We start from the raw sequence: 24,764 nt of genomic DNA on the forward strand, positions 1-24,764 counted from the left end.
TATTTTATTGAAGTACATTTGAAGTTGCGAAAACAGAGATCCTAAAGCAATATTATTAAAGTATTAAAAAAACTTGCATTTAAGAAAAACTTAACTTAAAGTCCCTTAATCCGGAGACTTTTTATTGCTCTAAAGATTTTGCAACTTTGAAGAGGTCACTAGCCCTTTCGGCTCTTCTTTTTTGTCGGGCTGTATGTTACCAACACCAACACTGAACGAATATAGACTGTCTACATATTATTTTGTAAAATTTTAAACTTTTCCATGCTGGACCTTTTATAAGTTGGCATAAGCGAGAATAGGCCTAATGACATTTTTTAAATAATCGAGATAGTTATAGACTTATATATAGTCATCAGAAAGAGAGTCCAACTTTATTTTTGAATAAAAATGTTCATCTGCTGTATAATAGCGATAATTTCAGTAAAATCTGAGATATGTAATTTGGTACTTTCGGTGTTTTTGCGGCTCGCCGGAGATTAGTGTTGCCAATGGGAGGAACCGGATTACTATCATGCCCACAAAACTTTAGTTTTTGATATGTTTTGTTCCGCGTTATATTAGGTTTTTGGTATATTATATATCTCATAAATTAGATGATCTATACATTACACATGACATAACCAACATAATAAGAACTGTCTTTTGGATAAATTTGTTGCTTATACATACATATGTCATGTAATATCGTAAGAGAATCAGGCGAGAATGTTTTGCTTAGCATAATGAGGTTTTCTATCAAAAAGTAGGACATATGTCTAGGCTCTCACCTTAACCTTATACAATAATAATATATCAGCCCTATTACTCGATCTATTTTTTTTTAAGGGGCGCAATTACTGCCTTCGATTTTTTTTTCATATTTTGATAGGTTTTACCTTTAAAAATTAACATATCAAAATTTTAAATCGATATCTCAAATAGCTTTTCAGTTACAACCCTAAAAAGTTCTGCTTAGTTCAATAAGCTTAAGGGGTTAGGGGTAGTCAGAGATGAAGGAGAGAGAGAAATGAGAATTTTCAGTAATTTTGTTTTTGCTATTAAATCATGTTATTTTATTAAAGTAGTAATATGGCATTATTATGTCTTGATTTGAAGTCACGTAAATTTCAACAAAAAAAAGTTTAATTTCCAAAGTTATAGCTGCCTGTGTTGACCCAGTTCCAAAAAAATGTCCTTGCGGTGAATATCATAAGTCATTGAAGATTCATCTAAAATCAATCGGATAACGAAAATTAGTTTTATAAATAGATAATCTTAGGCTTTATCGAAGCTTTATTTTTTCAAAAATTAACAAAATAGCGGCCTCTGGAAATTTTTTTCCAGATTTTTGGTCTTAAAAAATCGAAATTTTTGAAAAAAAAAATCCTTCGATCAGGCCCGAGTTTATTATGTATTCTAAAAGCTAAATAAATTTCATTAAAATCTACTGAGCGGTTTTCGAGTTACCAGTTCAAAAAACATAGTTTTGAGAAAAAGGCATTTAAAGTTTCTTGCAGCTGCCGCTTATTTGTCGAATAACTCAAAAAGCAATTATCGGATCAACTTGAAATCTTCAGAGAATATTTTCAAGATATAACACTTAACGAAAATGCAAAATTGATATTTTGAAAATTCTGACTACCCTTATCCCCTTAAAGAGTTTATCTTTAAATGTTTTTCAAGACTCCATTTTTCAACTTTGCTTGAGTGATTACTCGGAGACACTGCGATCTGCGTTTTCTACAAGTATATACAGTTCTCCATACATTGTTTTTTGATCTTAACTTGAAAAATATTTAATTTCTTTGTTCAAAAATGTCACTATAAAATTATATTATTTAAAGTACGGATATGTATTATACGAAATTTATATACTCTTCTATTTCATTTATATAAGACTGTCAATTGTTGTTTTGTTTTACTACTGTATAAAGTATATACTATTAAAGCAAAAACGAAAGCAAGATAAATTAAATTATTTCTTAACTTTTTTGTAGGCAATAAAGTGACACAATTCATCACACACTTTATTGGCATTTATTACAATAAAGCTTATCTGATGTTTCTTGTGCAATAATTACTTTTAGATTAGCTTATCTCCGTGTTTTGCAGTGACGATTCTTGAAAAATGCGCTTAAAAAGTTAATTTTAGCCACTAAACAGAAATTATACATAATAAGTTAGTGAAAATGTTGAGGCAAAAAAAAAACGTGAAATTATAGTTTTAAACATTTTACTTCGTCAATTCAAATGACAGTTTCTAGCTTATTTATATATATCAAACAAACTGTTCTTGTGACACAAGGGATAATTAATATTATGTATTAGAGTTAAAATTTAGTAAACAACTTCGTTAGGCATAGAAAGAAACTAATATATAATATAGAAAATGAGACACATAATTGAAAAGAAAAACAGTCGGAAGTTATTGACAAAATATCTCCGAAAATATATTAGCATATTATATAACCAAAAACCTTTTAATCTCCTGTAATGATTTAAAATATAACTTGCGACTTTAGGCCCAACAGAACGTCCAAACTTTGTCCAAATAAATTTTGTTAAAAAAAACACCAATCTGGAGTCACTCAGAAATCTTTTACAAGAAATAAATAATGAATACATAATCTATTTAGAAAATTCTTCATTCATAAAGCCACTGACAATAACACAGAAGTTATTGACAAAATATCTCCGAAAATATAGTGCCCCAGCACGACTTATGTTCTTAAATATGTTTGTATGTACATTATACTCTTATGGTGGTCATGACGGGAAACAGAAATAACAAAAAACAAGTAAGGAAGGGCTAAGTTCGGATGTAACCGAACATTTTATACTCTCGCAAAGTCAAATGGTATACTCGTTTGAGATTTCTTTGTGGATTGACTGATATTTTCGGTAGAAGGTCAACTATAGGCACTGGGGTCCACATATTTAGTACTTAGGGGTTTGAACAGTTTTGGTTCGATTTAGACAATTTTTGGCCGCAAGGTGGCATACTTTAATTGCATTATTTACGCAAAGTTTTACCCCGATATAATCATTGTTACCTGATTTGCATAGTGGAAAGTGAAAGAATCAGATGGAATTAAAAATGGTGTTACATGGGAAGTAAGCGTGGTTGTAGTCCGATTTCGCCCATTTTCGCACTATGACATAGAAACATGAAAAGAACGTTATGCACCGAATTTGGTTGAAATCGGTTGAGCAGATCTCAAGATATGGGTTTTCACCTAAAAGTGGGCTGTGCCACGCCCACTGTCTAATTTTGAACGCGGTTCCTATAAAGCCAATTAATACCATCTCAGAGATAAAATTTAATGTCTCTGGCGTGTTTAGTGCTTGATTTATCGCGCTTTTAGTAGTTTTTAACAGCACCGTTATATGGGGAGTGGGCGGAGTTGTCACCCGATTTCAACTATTTTCACACCGTCAATAGAAGTGCTAAAAACATTTGCTTCCAGTGACTTTTATTATTATAACATTAGCGGTTTAGGAGATATGCACATTAAACCTATTAGAGGCGGGACCACGCCCACTTTAAAAAAAAAAATTTTAACTGCAGATGCTTCTCCCTAATGTGATCCTGTGTACCAAATAACAGTCTTGTATCTTATTGCGGAGCTTAGTTATGGCAAGTTATTTGTTTTTGATTAATGGCGTTTTGTGGGCGTGGCAGTGGTCCGATTACGCCCATCTGCAATACCAACCGTCTCACGGTACCATGAAACATGTCTACCAAGTTTCATAAAGATATCTCAATTTTTACTCAAGTTAGAGCTTTCACGGACGGACGGACGGACAGACGGACGGACGGACAGACAGTCAACTCGTCTCTTCATCCTGATCATTTATATATATATAACCCTATATCTAACTCGATTAGTTTTAGGTGATACAAACAACCGTTAGGTGAACAAAACTATTATACTCTGTAGCAACAGGTTGCGAGAGTATAAAAACGTTAACCTCGGCTGCACCGTCACATATACAAAAATTCCCTACGAGAACTTTGATCGGTCAGTTTGTGTGGCAGACAAATTTTGTGAAGATATCTCGCCAAATGAAAAAGTTTTCCATGCAAGCACTTTATTCGAATTGTTTGGTTTGTATGGCAGCTATATGCTATAGTGGTCCGATATCGGACGTTCCGACAAATAAGCAGCTTCTTGGCGATAAAATTGCAAAATTTCAGATTTATATCTCAATCAGGGTATAAAAATATCGACACGATTAATCAAACAAATTTAAATGTTGAGTCATTCTATACGTTCGTGTACAGTGTATATTAAGTTTGCCACGAAGTTTCTAACACCCAGAAGGAAACTTGGGATACCTTATAAAGTACATATATGAATAATACACGTTTTTTCACGCACACACACCCTTTCCACCCCAATAGACTGCTAATTTGTCGGAATCGCCGATATCGGACCACTATAGGATATAGCTGGTATACAAACTGTAGAAAATTTATTTTATTTGGCAAGATATCTTCGTGCAAATGCAATGAGTAATGCAACAGTCTCCGAACAAATAGTTCAGATCGAACCAATATTTCATATAGCTTTTCTTTTTCTAAACTGAGATAAAAGTATTTTGTTTGAGGATTTCACAATATTTTACAAAGATTAACAAATTGTGGATACTTAATTTACATAACAGAATTACTTATTTAGCAACCCTCGGGAACTGGTTTGCAAAGTCTTGAAATCATATTTTAACTGATTTTTATCTACTTTTGTTTCTGTAAAGATTTTAAAAACCGTATGCTAGTATGACCTTAAGGATTATCAGAAAAATATTTACTTGTTCAAACATGACTTATGAAGGATGGTGAACAATAACGAAGATCGTTGAAGTCATAACACAAGCGAGTCCTCAGTTAAGGTTGTACTGGTATCAGAGGGATAACAGATATCATATATATATCCTATGAAACAAGTCGCCACCAGGCTTTAACCAAGCGACTTGGATTTCTCGCCAATACAAAGCCCAGTAAAAATCGGAGAAAACGGTAACGCGTGATCAAACAATCGAATTATGTCGTCAAAAGATATTTACTGAGAGAAATTTATGTCTTCCCCGCAAATGTAGGCAAATTACAGTTTTTGTTGACTTGGTTGTATTGAACAAAAAGGATCCAATTAAGTTTTAGGACAATACATGGTGACACCACACGTAACAGTATTTTACATTTAAGATTATACGCGGTCCCAGCTGTTTCCTTCAAAGCTACTAAGGTGGAAAGTAAAAAAACCAATTCAATGAGATATCAACTTTCACACGCTTTTAGGGGGCATATATTGTTTTTAAGTATATATGTACATATTTTGTGTGATTCAATTTGATTTGCAAATGAGCAAACGGATGTATATGTATAAAAGTATTTGTGTATATTGGATCGGTAATATGTGTAACCGCCCAATTTCTCAACCCCCTTTATAACACCTGCACGCTCACCCACTTCATTGACAATGGACTGTAAATACAAGTGGTAAAAGAAGCATGCGTTTCCGTCAACTGACAAAGTGATAAACACAACGCATATACTATATACCAAACACACACACACATGTGTATACATTTTAATATAAATAAACAACAAATCACGGAATACATATAGAGTACAGTGTTATACATATATGCATATCTGATCAAAGAGTTAACGCAATAAGGTTGTTAATATGTTCGACATATTTGCGAAATTATCATCGAGCACTTAATCGATGCGGTAAACAAAAAATAAATTCACAAAACTTCATAAATTGCATATGAATCTGGCTTGCGGATCGCCAGACATTGGGGATTTGGGAATTGTGAGCGCAACCCAATTGTGTTTACATAACACGCTACTGCCGACGAGACGTTAATTGACCCATCGACCAAGCGTGTACTTGTAGTATGCTAAAATTATATGACGCCCGAATATTTACATACAAACTTACCTGTCAAACCGGCAAGCAAATTGTTGGCGATTGTTCGATTTCCTCCACCACATTGTAATAAATTTACATATATAGTAAGTACATGGTATAATGTACTCGGATCCTGTAATTTGAATTTAAATTGCATGCAATAAGTTTTTGTTTTTGTAAATTCATAATATCCAGCGGAAGTGTGGTCAGCACAGACGATGATGGAAAAATGACAGGAACCCAATGATGAAAACGTGCTGTCTTTCCTTTAAATAGAAAAATATTTTATAAGAATATCGATATGCTGCGGAAAAGAAAATACGCGTGGCTTGATCCAAATACTTTGAAAGTCTACATTAAAAAATTAGGAACACGATAAACATTTTCATTTGCAAATTTACTTGAGTTGAGTTGTAATAACCCCAAAATATTTCGTCATCGTAAACTCACAACTCGAATGAGCTGAGTTGATTTAGCCATGTCCGTCTGTCTGTCCCTCTGTCTGTATATACGCGAAGTAGTCTTTTAGTTTTTAACACCACAACCACCGATATTGGACCAATACAACATATAGCTGACATACAAACTGGACTATCAAATACATGTCCTTGCATGGAAAAGATTTTATTAGACACGATATCTTCAAGAAATTTGGCACGTTGGCACTTGGCAACTATTACCCAAGGCAGCGGTACAATCTTCGAAGAAATTATTCAGATTGGAACACTATAGGATATACACAGCTGCCATACAAACTGATTGATCGAAATCCAGTCTTTGTGTGGACAACTTTTTTATTAAATGTAATTTGGCAAGGATTATTATCTAAGGCAACGGTACAATCTTCGTAGAAGTTGTTCAGATCGGACTATCACAGCATATAGCTATCAGACAAACTCACCGATCAAAATCGAGTTAGATAACTTTTTTAACCCTTTTATGCTATAAGAAATACAACCGTGAAGGTTATTATAACTTCGATGTAGCCGTGGTTAACATATTTTTTTGTTATTGATAAATTTCATTCTTTATATTGTTAATTTCAATATATATATTTTTAAAAGTTATTTTTAGTGCTATTAGAGTAGCTATCATCGTATATCTATAAGCATTATTGTTAGAATATTATATAGCCAAAAATCTTTTAGTCTCCTGTAATGATTTCAAATATAACTTGCGACTTTAGGCCCAACAGAACGTCCAAACTTTGTCCAAATAAATTTTGTTAAAAAATACACCAATCTGGAGTCACTCAGAAATCTTTTACAAGAAGTAAATAATGTATACATAATCTGTTTAGAAAATTCTTCATTCATAAAGCCACTGACTTCGCATGACAAGTTATGTACCTAAACTATATCATCTACTAGATTCTACACTATGTTTTATATTTATTGATTTAAGTAATTCTGAATTTTTTTAGTTGCTTTACAATTAAATTATGTTTGTGAAACTAGCGTCATCACAATTGCAAAATTTTATTAACTGAAATAAATATTTACTGAAGAATGACGTTGTTGCGAACCCGCTTTTTAATTTTAATTAATTGACAAACAAAGCCGGTTCTCAGAATATAAAAGTTGGCGGGTATTTTGGAGTTTATTAAAAAATTCATATATACAATATACATACTATACATGGACTTATATGTCTGCAAGGTAAGGGTAGACGTCTGTAAGATGTTTCGAAAAATCACGTGTATTTAATACAGAAGCTGTTCACAACATGAAAAATATACATTTATAAGTACATATATATTAAGTGAAGCTCAAGACAGTTGTCGTATTTTTATTTTTTATTTTTATTTATTAACGCGTGTCAATTTACAGTGTTTTCTCAACAGATTTAACCACCTTTAATATTACTCTTTTGACAGTAAAGGGTTCTTAATGAACCACCTAGTGTGAAATGAAAAAATAAAACGTTTTTTTGTTATATTTCGATAGGTTATAACTTTAAAAATATCATAAAAATTTTTGAAATCGATATCTCAAATAGTTTATGAGTTACAGCCTTCTAAAATGTTACCGCCCAGTACAATCAGGTTAATTAGCTTTACTTCTATCTTTCTCTAGTGAGACTTTTTTTTAGATTTAACTCGTATCCACGAAAAGGCCGCATTCACTGCAGCAATGACTATTATATACATACAAAATTTATTATGCTAATACAACAGCAGCAACATGAAAGTTATTAAAGGTTTAAGCTCTCAATGAAATGTCGGCCAAGTTGTGTGATATTTATGAAGTGCTTTATGATTTTCCAGATTACAACAGTTATCTAAGAAATCAGCAAATTTGCTCCCTAGAACATCGTATCCTCGTTGTGTTCAAAAAGATTCGTGCATAATGTCAAATGTTGCTACAAACTCAATGATCACGATTCCGCTACATAGAAGTTTTTCGCTTTAATCGGATTCTTAACAGTGAGAGTATACGACCTCCTTCACAACGCCTAAATATGGTTTGGCTGAGCTTATCAAACCGTAAAAGCTGTTAAGCAAGCACACGAGGGTGAGTAAGTGAAAACGCGTCCACAGAAATATGGTCGAAAAGTTTCGATGCGGTAGGCATTGAAGGCACATTTCAAAAAGAGCACATGACTTTCTAAAGATTTTTTCTTACAATTGTCTACTGTCCGTTGGCGAAACTAGTGATTGGTGATTTTCCATAGCTGTGAACTTGTTTTCTGCAGCAAATATAGTGTAGTGCCACAATCCAAAGTGCAATGATAAAAAATAACAACAAACAACTATAGTCAAGCAAATAAAAAATGGCAAGGAAATTGCATTTGCTGATTGTGATTGCAGTCGTTAGGAGGCCAAACTTGTTGTGATTACGAAAAAACTGTGGAAAGAAAAAACAACAACAGCTACTTGCTTCGTACTTGCAGAAGAAAAACAAACAAATAAAAAATAATAATAAACACATACACACTTGGCTGCAGCAAGACGTATCTCCAATGTAGAGTTGCTAAGCTATTTACTTGGAAGCCAGGCGCAATACTTCGCGAATCAATTGGGAACAAGCTGTGTCAACAAGTGCAACAAAGCGGCGCCTTCAGAGAGCCTTTCCGACCCATGAAAATGTGCGCCACATTGTCAATACTGATAGGGGCATGCATTTAAAGTTTCATTTTGCAATGCTTATGTACTCATGTACATATGTAAATATGTAATACGAGTGTTTGTTACTGGTTTATTCAAGTTTGAAGTGAAGGAAGGCCGGTCCACAGGCATGGCATACTTGTATGCGAGCAAGTGTGCAGAAGTGCATACAATTTATGGACTTATGTTTATACATACGCGCAAATTGTATGTGAATTCATAAAACTGCAAGAGCAATTGTGTGGTATCCTAAAATATGTGACACACATATGTATGTATGTGTACAAGTTTAATGTTATGGGAAAAATGCATTGCATACAATTCTACATTTATTCGTTCTTGAAATGGTTGTAAAAATAAATATGAGCGCATTTTTCGAGGGCAGTTTGATAACTCAGTGACATTTTGAACTAAAATGCAACGCTGCAACTGTGAGAGACGAAATGTAAGGATAGCATAGTAGGGGTACTAACTGAATTTTGCCAATGAGAAAGCCATTCAAGTTTTGACGGTATCTCGTAAGTGTGGACCCAAGATAATTTGGGAACGAATTTCTCACTTGGCAAAAGTTTTTTTAAATTTAATTTAGAACCCCTAATTGCAAAACAAAAGACAGTGCTGAAACTGAACCTTAAAGTCACTTGATTATTCTGTAAGCGTTGTGAAAAAATATATACTAGACTTCAGTCCAGAAATACCTTGAGTTTGTAAGAATAAAAGATCGACCGATTGATAATTGGTTTATCGACTCGTATGTGAATGACAACCTAATCCCTATTTGCAGGACACTTTTTAACTTTCATAAACAGGGAAATATGATTTTTCGTGTCGTTGTGTATTAGTTAGTGGAGCTAATTACCCCTGTGGAAAATCTGAGGAACACGGGTTACCGACTAACATTTCACATATATTTTTTTTTTTACTATCGGTCAATCGGTACGAATAAAACTCAAACTTTTTGCAAAATGTGAAAATTATTGAGGGTATGGCATCTATTTGTTAGTCTGGTGACTTTTTCTAACGAAAAATTTGTTTGCTCGAGTGTTTTGAACGAAGTTTTTTCGAAATCTTTAAAATCAGTACAAAACTATTCTTTAAAGATTTTTTGGCTATGAACGCAAATATTTGAATGTCATCAAAACCTTCAATTGGTCGTAGGATCGTGAGAAACTTGTCCTTCAACACGGCATCTGAAATATTGGACCCGTCCTTTTCTCACCAAGAAGCTGCACATTTGTCGGAACGGCCGATGTGGGACCACTATAGCATATAGCTACCATACAAACTGAACGATCAGAATAAAGTGCTTGTATGAGAAACTTTTTCATTTAACGAAATGTCTTCATGAAATTTGGCATGGATTATTGCTTAAGGCAAGATCGGATCATTATAGCATCTAGCTGTAATGCAATCGAAATCTGAATCAAGTTCTTGGATGGAAATCTTTCTCATTTGACGAGATATCTTCACGAAAATTGGCATGAGTTATTGCCGAATGCAATGATGAAACGTCCGATGTAATTGTTGAACGATCAAAGCTCTTGCAACCGAAGTTAATGATTTTTCTTGTTTTTTTTTATTGAATTCAATGGTATAAAAATTTTAACCCAAAATCAAAGTGTAAGCATTCTAAAAATGCAAGAGGCTCTCAACCACTTTTATGGATCCACTTCACATATTGCAGCTGATATTTTCGATATGAAATAAAAATGTTAACTTCAGGAATTCTTCATACATACGAAGACAAGTATATTAACTCAAAAGCACCATATTTTTTTATAGGTACTATTTTTCAGCTTTTTCAGCAGTCTGGTCTAATTTGTATAATTCCAATAAAAATTGATCTGTACTAATGTAAATATGTAAAGTAATCTAAAAGTATGGTTATTAACAATGTCATATGCAAAAACTGCATATCCGCATAATAATGTTTTTGTAGTACACATGTTCCACAGATGTGATGTGAAATGAGTAATGCACCAAATATAACTTTTAGGAATCAGGATTCATACATGTTCATATAAATATAGTAATATTTTGTAAGTATTTCTGCAGGTCTGCATATACACATGCACTTAGTATATAGAATATGAGCATATAAAGGTACGATATGGTAGACCTAGCATATCAAAATTCTCGGAAATGCATATCATCCTGTAAATTAATTATCATACATTATTATACTTATAAATGCCTATTTATATATGTATGAGTCAGTGTTGCAGGAAGACAAGAAGCTGACAAAATTTACTTATTCTGTATGTAAGAAAGCGCGTGTGTGTCGGAAAGTAGGTAAGTTGTAAACAAGTTTATTTATAAATGATTGATTTATATTTTTACAGCTGGATATTAATCAGACAGGCATTTATTGAAACAGAAAGTAAATTAGCGCAAAACTTATATTTATAAATACTTATATATGGTACATATATAATATACTACATATGTATATAACTATATGCGTATAACTAGAATATACTTACTTGTATGTATATACTGATATACTACTCATATTGAAAGTCAGAAAGAAGATTATCAGCGACCTCTCACATTCACTCGTTTCTTAGATATAAACATACATATATTTATAAAAAAAAAACTTTCGTACTTCTATGTACTGCCTCTACTAATAGGGATGACGTGATTTTGACAACTCGTGGCGGCCATGTTTGCTTATAGATTTTTGTAAAATTTTGTCAGTGTGTTCAGTAAGGTTGTCATTCCATCATGTCGTGTTTCACTTTAGTAAAACGCTTGGAAATTTTCCAAGATTATTATGCAAATTAACGTTCTTCGGAAAATCCGGATATCCGAAAAATCATCTTCTCAAATGAAGCCCATTTCTGGCAGGTAGTTTCGTCAACAAACAAAATACTCGCTATTGGGGTGAATCAAATCCTTGTGGGGTTCCGAAAACATAATTACATTACCAATAAGAAAAAACGTTAACTTCGTTTGCACCGAAGCTAAAATACCCTTCGCAAATACAAAGGCTCCTTACAAAAACTAGATTCCGATCGTTCAATTTGTATGGCTGCTATATGATATAGTGATCGGATCTGAACAATTTTTTCGGAGAATACGTTGTTGCCTTGAACAACAACTCGTGCCTAATTTCGTGAAGATACCCCGTCAAACAAAAAAGTTTTCCATACAAGCACTTTATTCTGATCGTTCAGTTAATATGGCAGCTATATGCTATAGTCATCCGATCTATACAATTTCTTCGGAAATTGGATAGTTGCCTTAAATAATAATCCATGCTAAATTTCGTGAAGATATCTCGCCAAATAAAAAAGTTTCCCATACAAATACTTGATTCCGATTGTTCAGTTTGTATGGCAGCTATATGCTGTAGTGGTCAACTCAGCTCTTCATGCTGATCATTTATGTATGCATATATTTTATAGGGTTTCCGACGTTTCTTTCTGGGTGTTACAAACTTCGTGACAAACTTAATATACCCTGTTCAGGGTACAAAAATTGACCGTTTGGTGCGAATTGTGGTATGGTGGCATCATCAGCCCTTACTGTTTCGACTTTTATCTTCCGGAATTTGATCAAAACGATGCAGAGGAATTTTATTTCCCCAACAAGACGTACGTGTGTGTGTGCGTGCGTGTACAGTTCGACGACTCTTTAGTTTCGAGAAATGACCTAGTCAAATGGCCGCCAAGATAATGGCATTTAACACCTCTAGATTATTTTCTCTGTGAGTATAATAAATCTAAAGTTTACGCCAAACAACCAGCAACGCTCGAGGAGCTCGAGGATAACATTCACCGCACTTAAGCCGAAATCCCAAACGAAATGCAGCACCGGGCCATCGAAAATTGGTGTAAACGAGTGGAGATATGGAAACGGAGCCGCTGTGATCATTTGGTCGACATTTAGTTCAAATCATAAATGACGTAAAATTATCTGCAAAATAAAAAAAAGAAGAGAACCTATTTTTACCAAATTTAAGTGTTTTTTTATATTTTAACATCACGTTGTTCTTGTTGGTAGACCCTTTATGTACTTATATACATGTATAAGCGCACATCCATAATATCGAGTACAATAAATAACTCTACAATCAATATAATCTTGGTAATTACGACAGCCGACAACTGCCTTTTACTTAGTACTTGCGATTATATGTCAGTCTACATACATACATTAGAGTAGAAATTTATTCTTTTGTAAACAACAAAGTAATAAACAAATTTAGGTATTAATATTAATATAAGGGACTTACAGTTATGATGAGTTTGTAAAAAATGGAATAAATGCGGCAGCTATCGTAATTTTAGATAATAATATATATTAAACACAAATTATTCGATCCAAATATACTAACCGACCTTCATTTTCTACAATAATTCCATTACGTGATCGAATTTTACTAAATTTTTCAGAGAATTTCGCGCAATCCCCAACTTTAAATCTGCAGTTCTAAATTCCTTTAGGGGCTTAGTTATAACTATTCTTGCTTAAAAATGTGGTTTATAAACTCAAAGAACAGAATAGCTTTGACGTATGGTAATCATTCGATTTTCAATAGTAAAACACTTATGTATTATTAAAATTTAAAGTAGATACTCAAAAATGAATGCCGTGAAGGTCGACCAGTCATATACATACAAACATACTGAGCGTTAGGAGTGAAGCAAATCTGTAAGCGAGTTTTAGACTCAAAAGAGTTTGAGTCAAGTCTAAATGTTAACAAGACAATTTCAGCTCTTTCTCCCTCTCGCAACAATTGATTATTTGAAAAAAAATCGAATCAATAGTGAATAAAGGGATCATTGTAATTCATAAAGTCAACTAAAACACAGTTATCAGGGGTTACCTGTCTGTTATGTTTCTTCTTCCAACTTTTACTAAATAGTGTGAAGTGAACGAATTATTTTATGATTTTCAACAAATATATGATAATATATCGCTTTCGACTCGTTTCAGCATTTAAACACGTCAGTTGTACACTCTACTCTATAAATTACTGTTACAATTACGTATGACGACAAAAGTCGCGTGAAGTTCAATCAATAGGTAACTAATGATTGATTTTATCAATTATATTTAATTTTCAGCTTTACATACAAAGACTCAAAGCTTATTAAATTTACTATTTGCTAGTTCTATGAATGGAAGTAGAATATAGGCCCCTGCCTACGCTATAATTAACTATAATGCCGATAAAATTAGGAGGTTTAATTTTATAGTGTCAGGGCTTTTAACATATAGAACATATTGTCTACATTGTACAATGTAACTTTTTATTTTCCAAGAATTCTATAACAATATTTGTTTATTAGAACTTAACGAGGAGGAGTAAAAAGTCAGCATGGGCGATGAAGGATTGATCACAAAGATCTTTAAGTACTTATATGTATGTATCTATAGAAAATTGATTGATCACAAAGATCTTTAAGTACTTATATGTATGTATCTATAGAAAATAAAAGCACAATAAAGTTAAGTCTTTAATGAAGTTGTCTCAGCCTTCAAACATAATCAATAGAGATCCTTCATATAGAGAGAAGAGTAGCAGTCGTTTTCATTCGAACTCTTAACGATAGATGTTTTGAACTAGTAGTTAATCGCCAGACTCAAACCGAAAGACCCAAATTTTTAAGAAAAATTATCTCTATTATTGGTGCAGTTATTCTTCCATAAACGAAAACTTTTGGCCATATTTTCTCTGTTTTAGGAATCGAAAGACTCCAACCATATATGTACTTACATTCTTAAACTTTTATTTCATTTTCTTTGTAATTGAAGATAAAAAACAAAATAATGTACAAACTTATGCACTTACATACATATGTGTATGTATTACAAATTGGCAATTGTCAGTCAAAATAACGTTAAAAGTCAACTGTCAGTCACTTTAAGTGTGAGTCCCCTTTAGCTTTGAACACTACAAAAATTCATTGACATTTATGAAGCTTCCAGGTATTTTATGTGGCTGTAGCGTAAATTGCAATTAAAATGCTGAGAAAAGTTTTGTATTCAATATTTTATAGAAATAACGTACATATATGCATGCATATGTACTCATAAATTTATAAGTATGTACTGCTGGGAAACCCAAAAGTTATGAACAGGTTTTGTGTACGCATTTTTAGAAGAGCTAATGGCAAAAAGCTAGAAAATGTTGCACCGTAGTCATAATACCCTTCACAAATAAAAAGGTTTTCCTTACAAACACTTGATTTTGATCGGTCAGTTTGTATGACAGCTCATGCATATATGCTATTTACTATATAAATCTTAGATCGATATCTCAAAAACTGAGGGACTAGTTCGAGTATATACCACAGACGGACACAATTACAATAAATCGAATCAGCTCGCACGCTGATCATTTATATATGTATATGTAATTACATATTATAGCGTCTCCGACGTTTCATTCTGGGTGTTCAAATCTTCGAGGCATACTGAATATATTATCAAGGTACAAATATGGTTTAAGGATGAATTTGGTGCAAACCGCAACTTAAAAAATACTTTTTGGTCATGCAAGGGATTTTCTGTGTTTCAGATTTAGCTTTAAAGTAGATATAGCAATGAATAAGAGGCAATGGTTAATGAAATACAATTGCACTTAAATATTGTTTCCAAAATATGTCTAACCAACTCTTCCATATAAGATGGTTCACCCTAGATGTGAGGATGTATGAAGAGATGCCATAAAACAGTACAATTAAATACATATGACAGTTTGTGCGTAAATATTATATAAGTAAGAATGGGAATGTAAATAGTATGTTAACAAGCCTTGGATTTTATCCATACAATAATAAAAAAGTTTTACCTCATTAAAGCGTTTTCTCGGTACAACTTGTACACATATATGTATATATCTATAAGTATGTTGGTATTTATCCAGAACACGAGGAAAGCACGTGAACTTAAACAACTAATTAAAAATTTAATGTTATAAAAAACTGAATAAACAGATGTTAATTTCAAGTCATGTTATCCCAATAACACAACGTCTCCTACGCTCGGAGAGGAAGCCAAAAAGCAAATAAGAATAATTCATTGACGTCTTTTTGAGTCGTCTCACGATCACCAAAAGTTTTTGCTAATTCTTTTTTGGTTTTTTGTTGAATATTATTATACTCTCACAACATGTTGCTACAGAGTATAATAGTTTTATTCACCTAACGGTTAAAGAGACGAGTCGAATACCGGGTGACTGTATGTCTGTCCGTCCGTCCGTGCAAGCGATAACATGAGTAAAAATTGAGATATCTTGATGAAACTTATAAAATTTCACAGCCAGGATTGCAGAAAAGGGCTTTATGGGATCCAGTGTTGGAAAATGGGCGTGACACAATTTTAGTTGAAATCCTATATCTCAGGAACTACTAGACCATTTACAACAAAATTTGGTGTGTGAGGTTACCCAATCATTTTTATCACACATTGTCAAATTGGCGAAATCGGTTGACAACCACGACTACTTCCCATATAACAAACTTTTAAATTCTATCTCATTCTTTCACTTTACAGTATAAAAATCCAACATCAATGCAGTTATTAGGGTAAAACCTTGCACAAATTTTCCCTCGAAGTATTTAATCTAATGACCAAAAATTGTCGAAATCGGACTATAACTTTTCTAGGAACCAGACACCAAATTGTATGTGGACACCAGTGCATATGGCTGATTTTTTTTTTTATCGAACAACCAAATAAAAATGGGTAAAATGGGGTCAATACTTCCCTTAGCCCAAATACCTAACATAATAGTTTTCGAACTTCTGGTTGACTTTATACCGTATTTATCGTTCAATATGTTAGAAATCTTAATAAAATTCCGAAAGAATCTCTTTCAAATAATAGTATATCTTCTTATCTGTTTATTGGATGCAATACTTCCTATTTTTAAATAAAATATATACGAAAATCGAATATATCAATTTACCTTTCGAGAGTATAAAATGTTCGGTTACACCGAATTTAGACTTTCCTTACTTGCTTTTTTTTATTGTTTTCATAATTTTTTTTCCGATTATTATAATTTTCTTATTGTTTAAAGATGTTCAATTTGAACTAAGAGAACAAAAAAATTGCCATAAACAAATATAAATAAATAATTGAACACAATTAACCGAAAAATACCAGTTTTGCATATTTTTTTATTTGCAGCATTTTTAAATGGACACAAACATATCAATTAAACTAAAAAGGATGCTTTATTTATGGAATTCATAAAATAATATTTATTCGAGAAAGAACATTTGTTCGATGATATCGCATGCAAGGTTCGAAGTGACGATCGTCGCGCATAGATAGGCACAACATTCAAACACACATGCATGCAGAGTTGACGACGATCATTGGAGCCGGCAAATTGACACCACCCATTCGTTATTCGAAGATAGACGTCAATTGTTACCAGAGACGCACTGTTGTGCGCTGGTTGACACGTACATACAAACATACACACACACGCGCTTGCGTGTAGAAGTGCAGAAGCAGTCTTCTATGCAAATTTATTAAGCACAAATTGATGAAATGTATATTGATAGGCGTGTTACAAATGAATGACAAAAATTTTATGGAATTCAGCGCAAATTAATAATGACAATTACAAATAATTTAAGTTAGTGTGCTAATTTTATTGCTGTTATTTTTGTACAACATAATTGACGAGGCCTGACGCTAAAGCAGACTATGCTACAAACTACACTGTGTACTTTTTGGCATTTTTAGATGGATGAAATTCCCTAAAGTTATCGCTGGCAAAGTGAATACATGTGTTTGAGATTTATGTTCAACATATTCAGCAAGGTTAAAGCAAGACTGGAACTCAGCTTTCTTCTCAGTGGTGAACAGTAAATGCTCGAGAGCCTTTGGTTCTCAATGTCATGGACCCAGCAGAACGATAAAAAAGAGACAAAAAGAAAACAAAAACATCATTTTATTTTTTGTGACCAAATTTTAAGATATGGGTCACCTGGGTCAAGTGATTTGTTTTTGTTAGACTACCGCCTAATTGGGAACCAACATTTAGTGAGTTTTTAATAAAATAAAGCCAGCAATGCTGAAAACAGTGGAAACGGTCGCATCACTGCTATTAAGATAGTAGAATAGATTTTTCATGTCGAGGTTGAGTCCGATTCTCCAGTGGAGAAGAGTGTTGTTCAGTTTGTAAAATTTCCAAATGAACAAGTTCTTGGGGAGAAAACCTAAGCGGCTAGTACGCGTATATACAGACAGACATACGGACATGGCTAAATCGACTCAGCATCACGCTGATCATTTATAGACAAATATATTTTATACAGTCTCCGACGTTTTTAACAAATAAAAATTGATTTAAAGGCAACAATCAATGGCAACAATCGGTTTAAAGTATTACGGTGATAAAGTGTAACGTTTTGATAATTAGATAGAATGAAAATATATTAGTATATTAATTAATATTAGTATATTATGAATTTGTAAACATTATTAGGAGTATTTTGATTAATTAAAAAAATTAGAATTGAGGGGCACAACTAGTGTGAAATTTTGAAAAAAAAAATATTTTTGGTATATTTCGATAGAATATACGTTTAAATTTTAAATAAATATTTCATATATGGTATTTTTGTGAGTTATAGGCATTTTTCAAATTTTTTTTTTTTGTTTTTTGATCTGGTTTTTGGTGAAATTCAACCCTTTTAAATCCGCAATTTTGTCAATTTCTAATTTGTTTTCGGCCGTAAGTACGGACAATATAAGACGGATAAGAATTTCTTTTTAGTTTTCATCCTCCACCAAGGACCTTTTTTAGTGACAACGGAGATTGCAAGTAAAAATCTTTAATTTTCTTCTTAAAAAATTATACTGTGTATTCCTAAAATACATATGTAGTATAAATATACTCTTAAATTTTTAAAATAGTTGATACAGTTGTTTTGTTTATATTGTAAATTCTCAAAAATAACCTTGCTACATTAGGTGTGCCCCTTAAAAGTTTTTTAATAATATGAAAACCAAAATTTTTAAAATTTTATAAATAAATTTTTAAATTCATGAATTAATTTTTGCAGCAAGTAAAGGGTTAAAATGAAGTCTTAAAATTATTCGCGGAAGGGAAAGATGATTTGGTAAATATTTACTCAAGTGTTTTGCAATATGTTTTGTCAATATGAGTATATTGTATAAATATTATATAATAATATTATGACATTTTTAATTTGAGTACATATTTACATTTCTAAATATATATGTATGTATATATATAGGTATGAATATCCACTTGTGACTTTGAATGCCTGCATTCTATTCTTGTATCATTATTGGCTATACATTTTGTGTAATTGACGTTAAGACTTCAAAACCGAAGAGAAATAATTTAACGGAAACTGCATATCACAAACATAACGATTAAAAGAGAAATTTGAGCTGAGTTAAAAAGGCTGCAGTTTTCATTGATCACTTGATTGGGCGGTTGGTGGACCGGGTTGGTTGACTCGCTTGCAACTAAAAGGCGCACTCGCAATAGCTGCGTTTGTGTGTGCATTTGCGCACCGCTCAATGAAATGATAGCTAAGTATGTATGTATGTGCACAATTGTATTTTGAAGCACCATTGAACGCTGGCAAATTGGCACTTGTTGACAAAATTTTAATTAAGAAAAAATGCAAAAACAAATGCACGCAAACACAGTGAGCGTAGAAATGAAGTGAATGAATTGACTAAAAACTAGTAATTGATTAGTTCTACCGAGAAATACTTGTATACATTTACGACCATATGCACATATTACGGTACATATTTAGGTATAGTAAGCGTGTAAGCAGCATACAAGTGCGAGTGAATGGTAGAGTATTGAGCGCTTGGAGAGTCGATATACGGCTCCAACTTAACTAAACCCCACTCGGACTTCATGCGCTTAACGGCTTGACAGTTAGAGCTTGTACTTAACTTATGTATAAATATGTAAGTGCTCATAAACACTAAAATGTGTGCTCATGCACTCGATTTTCGCTATGACTATTGGATAACAACAACACTTGCGCATATAACTTACTGACGGATAAGAGCGTTTAGTATCGGTTTAGTTGTGTTCTAAGCCGTTTTTGTTTGTCGTGTTTATTGTAGTTGTTGATTTTTAATCTTAATGAGCATATACATACTTTCAGCAGTGAGGGTGTTTAGGGCTTTTCCGGCTCAACTCCACTGACATTCAAATTACAATAAAAGAGCTGGGGGTTTTCGTGCTGTGAAACAGTCGTCGTTTGAACACGGCTGCTGACGGCTGACAGTCCAGTGTGTGGATCGAGTTTGCATCAATTTTTATTCGTGTGCTGTTTTTTTGTTGTAAGTTTTTCGTTGTGATGGTGGTACGAATTTTATAAATACCGAATATGTGCATTTAAAAACAAGTTAATTATCTGAAATGCGTGTGTGAGTGTAAAAAAAAATTCATCATGTAAATATAGTTGGGATTTCGCAGGCACACATACACACACGCATGCATGTACATATGTATATGTGGATTTAATGTGTTAAGCGCAATAAAGCAAGAGGCTCGGACGCTTGAAATATGCGTGCACTTGTCGAAAGCGATTGAGATCATACAGAAAATATAAAAAAATAAAACAAACAAAATAAAATGAACGCTGGTGGATGCATGCATTTCCTAAGTGTTTCAAGGAATATAATAACATAAAAACGTTGGCAAATAAAAAATTTTAACAAATAAAAAAATTTACAAATAAAAATATTATATTGTAAATAAAAATTAAAATATACATAAATTACACACCGACGAGCAAATGGCATGATCTGTATATTTTTTTAAATATTACGTTTTGCAAAAACTCAAAAATTTAATGACGTAAACAATTTTTATAATAAGTAAAAAAATAAATATCGATAAAAATCATCTCAACAGCTGAACCACATAACTAAGGGATAATAATAAAATTTGGTTACAACAATAAAAATATCATCAAACATGTATTTTTTTTTTTAATTTTCTTTAACACGTGTAACTGTTATATTGCGCTTGTTTATTGTTGTTATTGCTGCAATTTTCTTGGCTTCTGATAAGTTGCCACATTTGGCTAATAACGCGTTTGTGTTGTTGTTCTTCGCGTTTTATGTTGTAGTTGGATTAAATCAAATGGACATTTGTTGTTGTGTTGCCTGTTGACCAAACTTTCGAAGCATGGACATGTTTGTACAGCCTGTTTGAGTGCGCGACTCCTTGTATAAGAAGTACACAAGTGTATTACAGTAAATTCAAAGGCAACTGACCATGTTCAATGTTCGATCGCGCACAGTTAAGTGTCTTTAAGTCAAGCTGCCATTTGGGGTGTTGAACTATGCATAAATTTGGTATTATTTGAGATATGGCAATATTAGGAATGAATTAAAAATTTTTCTTCTATATTTCTTTCTAATTTCGTTATTTCTTGTACGTTGAAAATAAAATAAAATAAAATCGATAAGTCAAATTTTTTTATGTAGATACTATATATATATAATATATAAACACCAAATTTAGTAAAGTCATCTCTTCAAATAAAATATTTTTTCATACAGGAGCTTAATTTTGACTGTTCAGCTTACATGGCAACTATGCATATGCAATGATGGTTTCAATGCTTTGGAAAATTACCCAAGCCAAATTTCGTGAAGATATCTCTAATTAAATTAAAAAGTTTGCCCTAAAAGACTTGATTCCAATCGTTCAGTTTGAATGGCAGCTATGTTGATGCCATAGTGATCCGATCTGAACAGTTTCTTTGTAGGTTGTACCGTTACTTCGGGCAATAATTCATGCAAAATTTCGTGAAGATAACTCGTCAAATAAAAAAGTTTCCCAAACAAGCGCTTGATTACATATGTATATACTTAATAACCAACCTAACAAACTTTGTTTCAAACTTAATATATCCTATTCAGGGAATAATAACAGCAAACTGCGTGCGATTTCTTATTACTTGATATGGAGCTTACGTCGTTGTCAAAAATACCAATAGATGATTGCTAAATTTAGTAAACAATACATTAAAGCAATATTACAATATATCTTCACATTTTCAAAAGGTGGGTCAAAATTTTAGTTGTTTACCTCGCGGCCAAAAAATCCAATAGCAGTCCAGAATGTATCTTATAATATAGGTATATATACATATATAGACATATACATATACTTTTTTGTGGTACCATGATAAAGTCGAAAACTTAACACAACAACTTTTTTAGAGTATTTTTTATAGGAATTAAGTTTAAAATCACTGCCGGTGTATTAGGTACGAAATTCCTTATAAGAAACCCCACCAAAATTGATGCCTTGGCAATAGTCTAGGTAAATATCAGAGTTTTAACTTCTAACTTTTTAGAAGGGTGAGTTTATAAAAAGGTACCCGGTAAAGGGGAAATTCGAGTTATTCTTTCCGATATGTCTTTTAAAAATGTTGTCAGTTACAAGTATGTAATAGGTTTAATCATAAAGAGGAATGAATAGCACAAATACAGCCGGTTGAAATCCATTAAACATTACGGCGTGTGTCAAATTAGCTCACGCTGAGAACTATCGCAACTTTGAAGCAATCAAAGTTGCTTTTCAAAAGCTCTACAGTTGGAGAGGGGGAGCTAGTATTTCCAACAAAAAAAGTGATAACTTCAGTTCCTAACTTGAACTCAAATCGTGATTAGAGAAAATTGGGTCGGTGATATTAAACAAAAATTAGAAAAATATATATTCAAGGCTGGTTGTGACCTAATCTGTCTTACTGCCCAATATTTAATGTCTCATAAACTATTAAAATGTCTAAAGAAATTGTCTTTAAAAATTGAACGACACAAGCAAAAGTTGTACGTATATGTTTTCAATCAGGATAAGGGAATTTCAATTTTTACTTTCAATCACCGACATTGAGAACTAATCCATTTCAAAATAGTTCTAAACTAGTACATCAACAATTACCATCAAATACTTAGAGCTACTTTCCCTCATTCGAGGACTCCAAACTGACTTTACTGCATAGTGTTTACGAGTACTTGAGATAGTACCATTTGTTTTACGATTGTTTTGTGTGGATTTTTTTGTTATTTATTCCATAAAAGTATATGACTGTAAATGTCACTTGCTGGTCCTACAATATACCGAAAGCAGACATACAAATATAAGCGAATTTTTTCTCTGCACGCAACATGTGTGCGTATTATTGAACTCCCCGACTAACCATATATGTATATGTAGTGTAGGACTATATACAAACTTTTATACATATGTCTGCAAGAATGTTCGTTTGCGCGATTATATGGTTCCATATAGTAGATTTATCCCATTATCTCGACTTTTAATTGCTCACGCCCGCCACTACTATATGGACTACACCAGCAAGACGCTTGTCGAATCACATTATAGGCCATAATTACATATGTACACATATGAGTAAGCAAATAATTGTATATACATAAGTACGTAATCTCATATTTGCGGATTTTAAGTGCGCACGAATTGATATGTCAGCCCGATATTGTATATGTATATGTGTGTACATATAATATAATGTGTAGCTAGTAGAACTGTTTTATTGACTCCTTTTCTTTTTTTTTTTTTTTTTTTTTTGCTTGTTTTTTTTTTTTTGTAATGGTTGTTTCTTTTGCCATTTCTCAAAACCACTCATTCATGGTAGCGGAGGCAACAATTGTGGCGCTGAAAACGCACCAGAGCAGTTTGCAGCAGATCGTCAAACGGCTAGGGACACTAGGGAATGATCGGCAGCACCTCACAGTTGGTTCAGTTAACTGCACTGCGCGATCGCAAATATACGATCAATAGTACATAGTTAATAACCAACGTTACTTGTAGTTGGGAAGCAATTGGTTGTATGGACGAGTGTGCGATTTGCCACAACGCGGCGCAGGAGTGAGTACCGGGTAGAGTTGATTTGTGGAGCAATGCCTCCTTTTGTGTATGTAGTTTGTAGTATGTGTTGCGTTGCTTGTAAGTTATTGAACTTAAGTGTTTTTGTTGCATCGATTGATTTATATAGGAGCATGTGATTGCGTATTTGTATGCAATTTTTGCATATGTATATATGTGTGTAACATGGCTTGATTGCTTGTTTGATCGACTGGTTGGTGGGCTTGGTTAACGAGCCAGCTTGCCTATCCAGTCAGTCGGTTAGTGAGCTAGTGTGGTAGGTTGACTTATAAATGGCAATATGCAGCATAAGTAGACACGCACACATATATTCATACATACATATAGTCATACATACAAAGATACATAGGTACGATCATACAATGTGTGCCCCAAAAATAACCGAACTTTATATTAAATTCATACAAAATGCAACGTTACCTACTGAAAATTTGCAGTATTAAAAGATACACTTATCATGTCCAAAGTCACCTAAATTCATGGAAATCGGTGGCAGCTGTTGAAGTTACAGCTATTTCGATGTGAGAAAAATTGTGAAACTTGCAAAAAAAAATTCGCTGAGGCATATGTACGAATCAATAAAAAAAAAAGACTATGGTGATAATTGTGTGAGTCGTACTCAAGTTTAAACGTGGTTTACATGCTTTAAAAATGTTCGTGAGGATTTTAATAGCGGTCAAAGGACAGGTCGTACAAAAGCTATTAATCGTGTTGAATTGGTGGAAAAGTGCAAATTTTACTACGAGAATGTGGGCTGAGGGATAAAATACGAACATAAACACTATTTGGAGAATTTTAACTGAATGTTTGGGTAAAAGGGTCTGTGCGCTTTTTGTTCCACATAAATAATATGGAT

At 32.9% G+C, this 24,764-nt stretch overlaps 1 protein-coding gene across 3 annotated transcripts in view; it reads left to right on the top strand.

The window, feature by feature from the left end:
• The first annotated feature begins 20,185 nt into the window (after positions 1 to 20,185).
• The window catches only part of dmGlut (Dietary and metabolic glutamate transporter), a 32,221-nt gene continuing 27,642 nt past the window's right edge, over positions 20,186 to 24,764 (top strand). Inside the window, exon 1 of one of the 3 annotated variants that reach the window (XM_014233593.3) lies at positions 20,186 to 20,322. The gene's annotated coding sequence lies outside the window, so the exon portion shown is untranslated. Of the gene's footprint in view, positions 20,323 to 20,390; positions 20,410 to 23,710; positions 23,891 to 24,764 lie in introns of those variants that run through there. The other 2 variants (XM_036366949.2, XM_014233592.3) reach the window with 2 other exon arrangements.

Source organism: Bactrocera oleae, chromosome 3 (genome assembly GCF_042242935.1).
Source record: "Bactrocera oleae isolate idBacOlea1 chromosome 3, idBacOlea1, whole genome shotgun sequence".
Taxonomy (NCBI): Eukaryota; Metazoa; Arthropoda; class Insecta; order Diptera; family Tephritidae; genus Bactrocera; species Bactrocera oleae.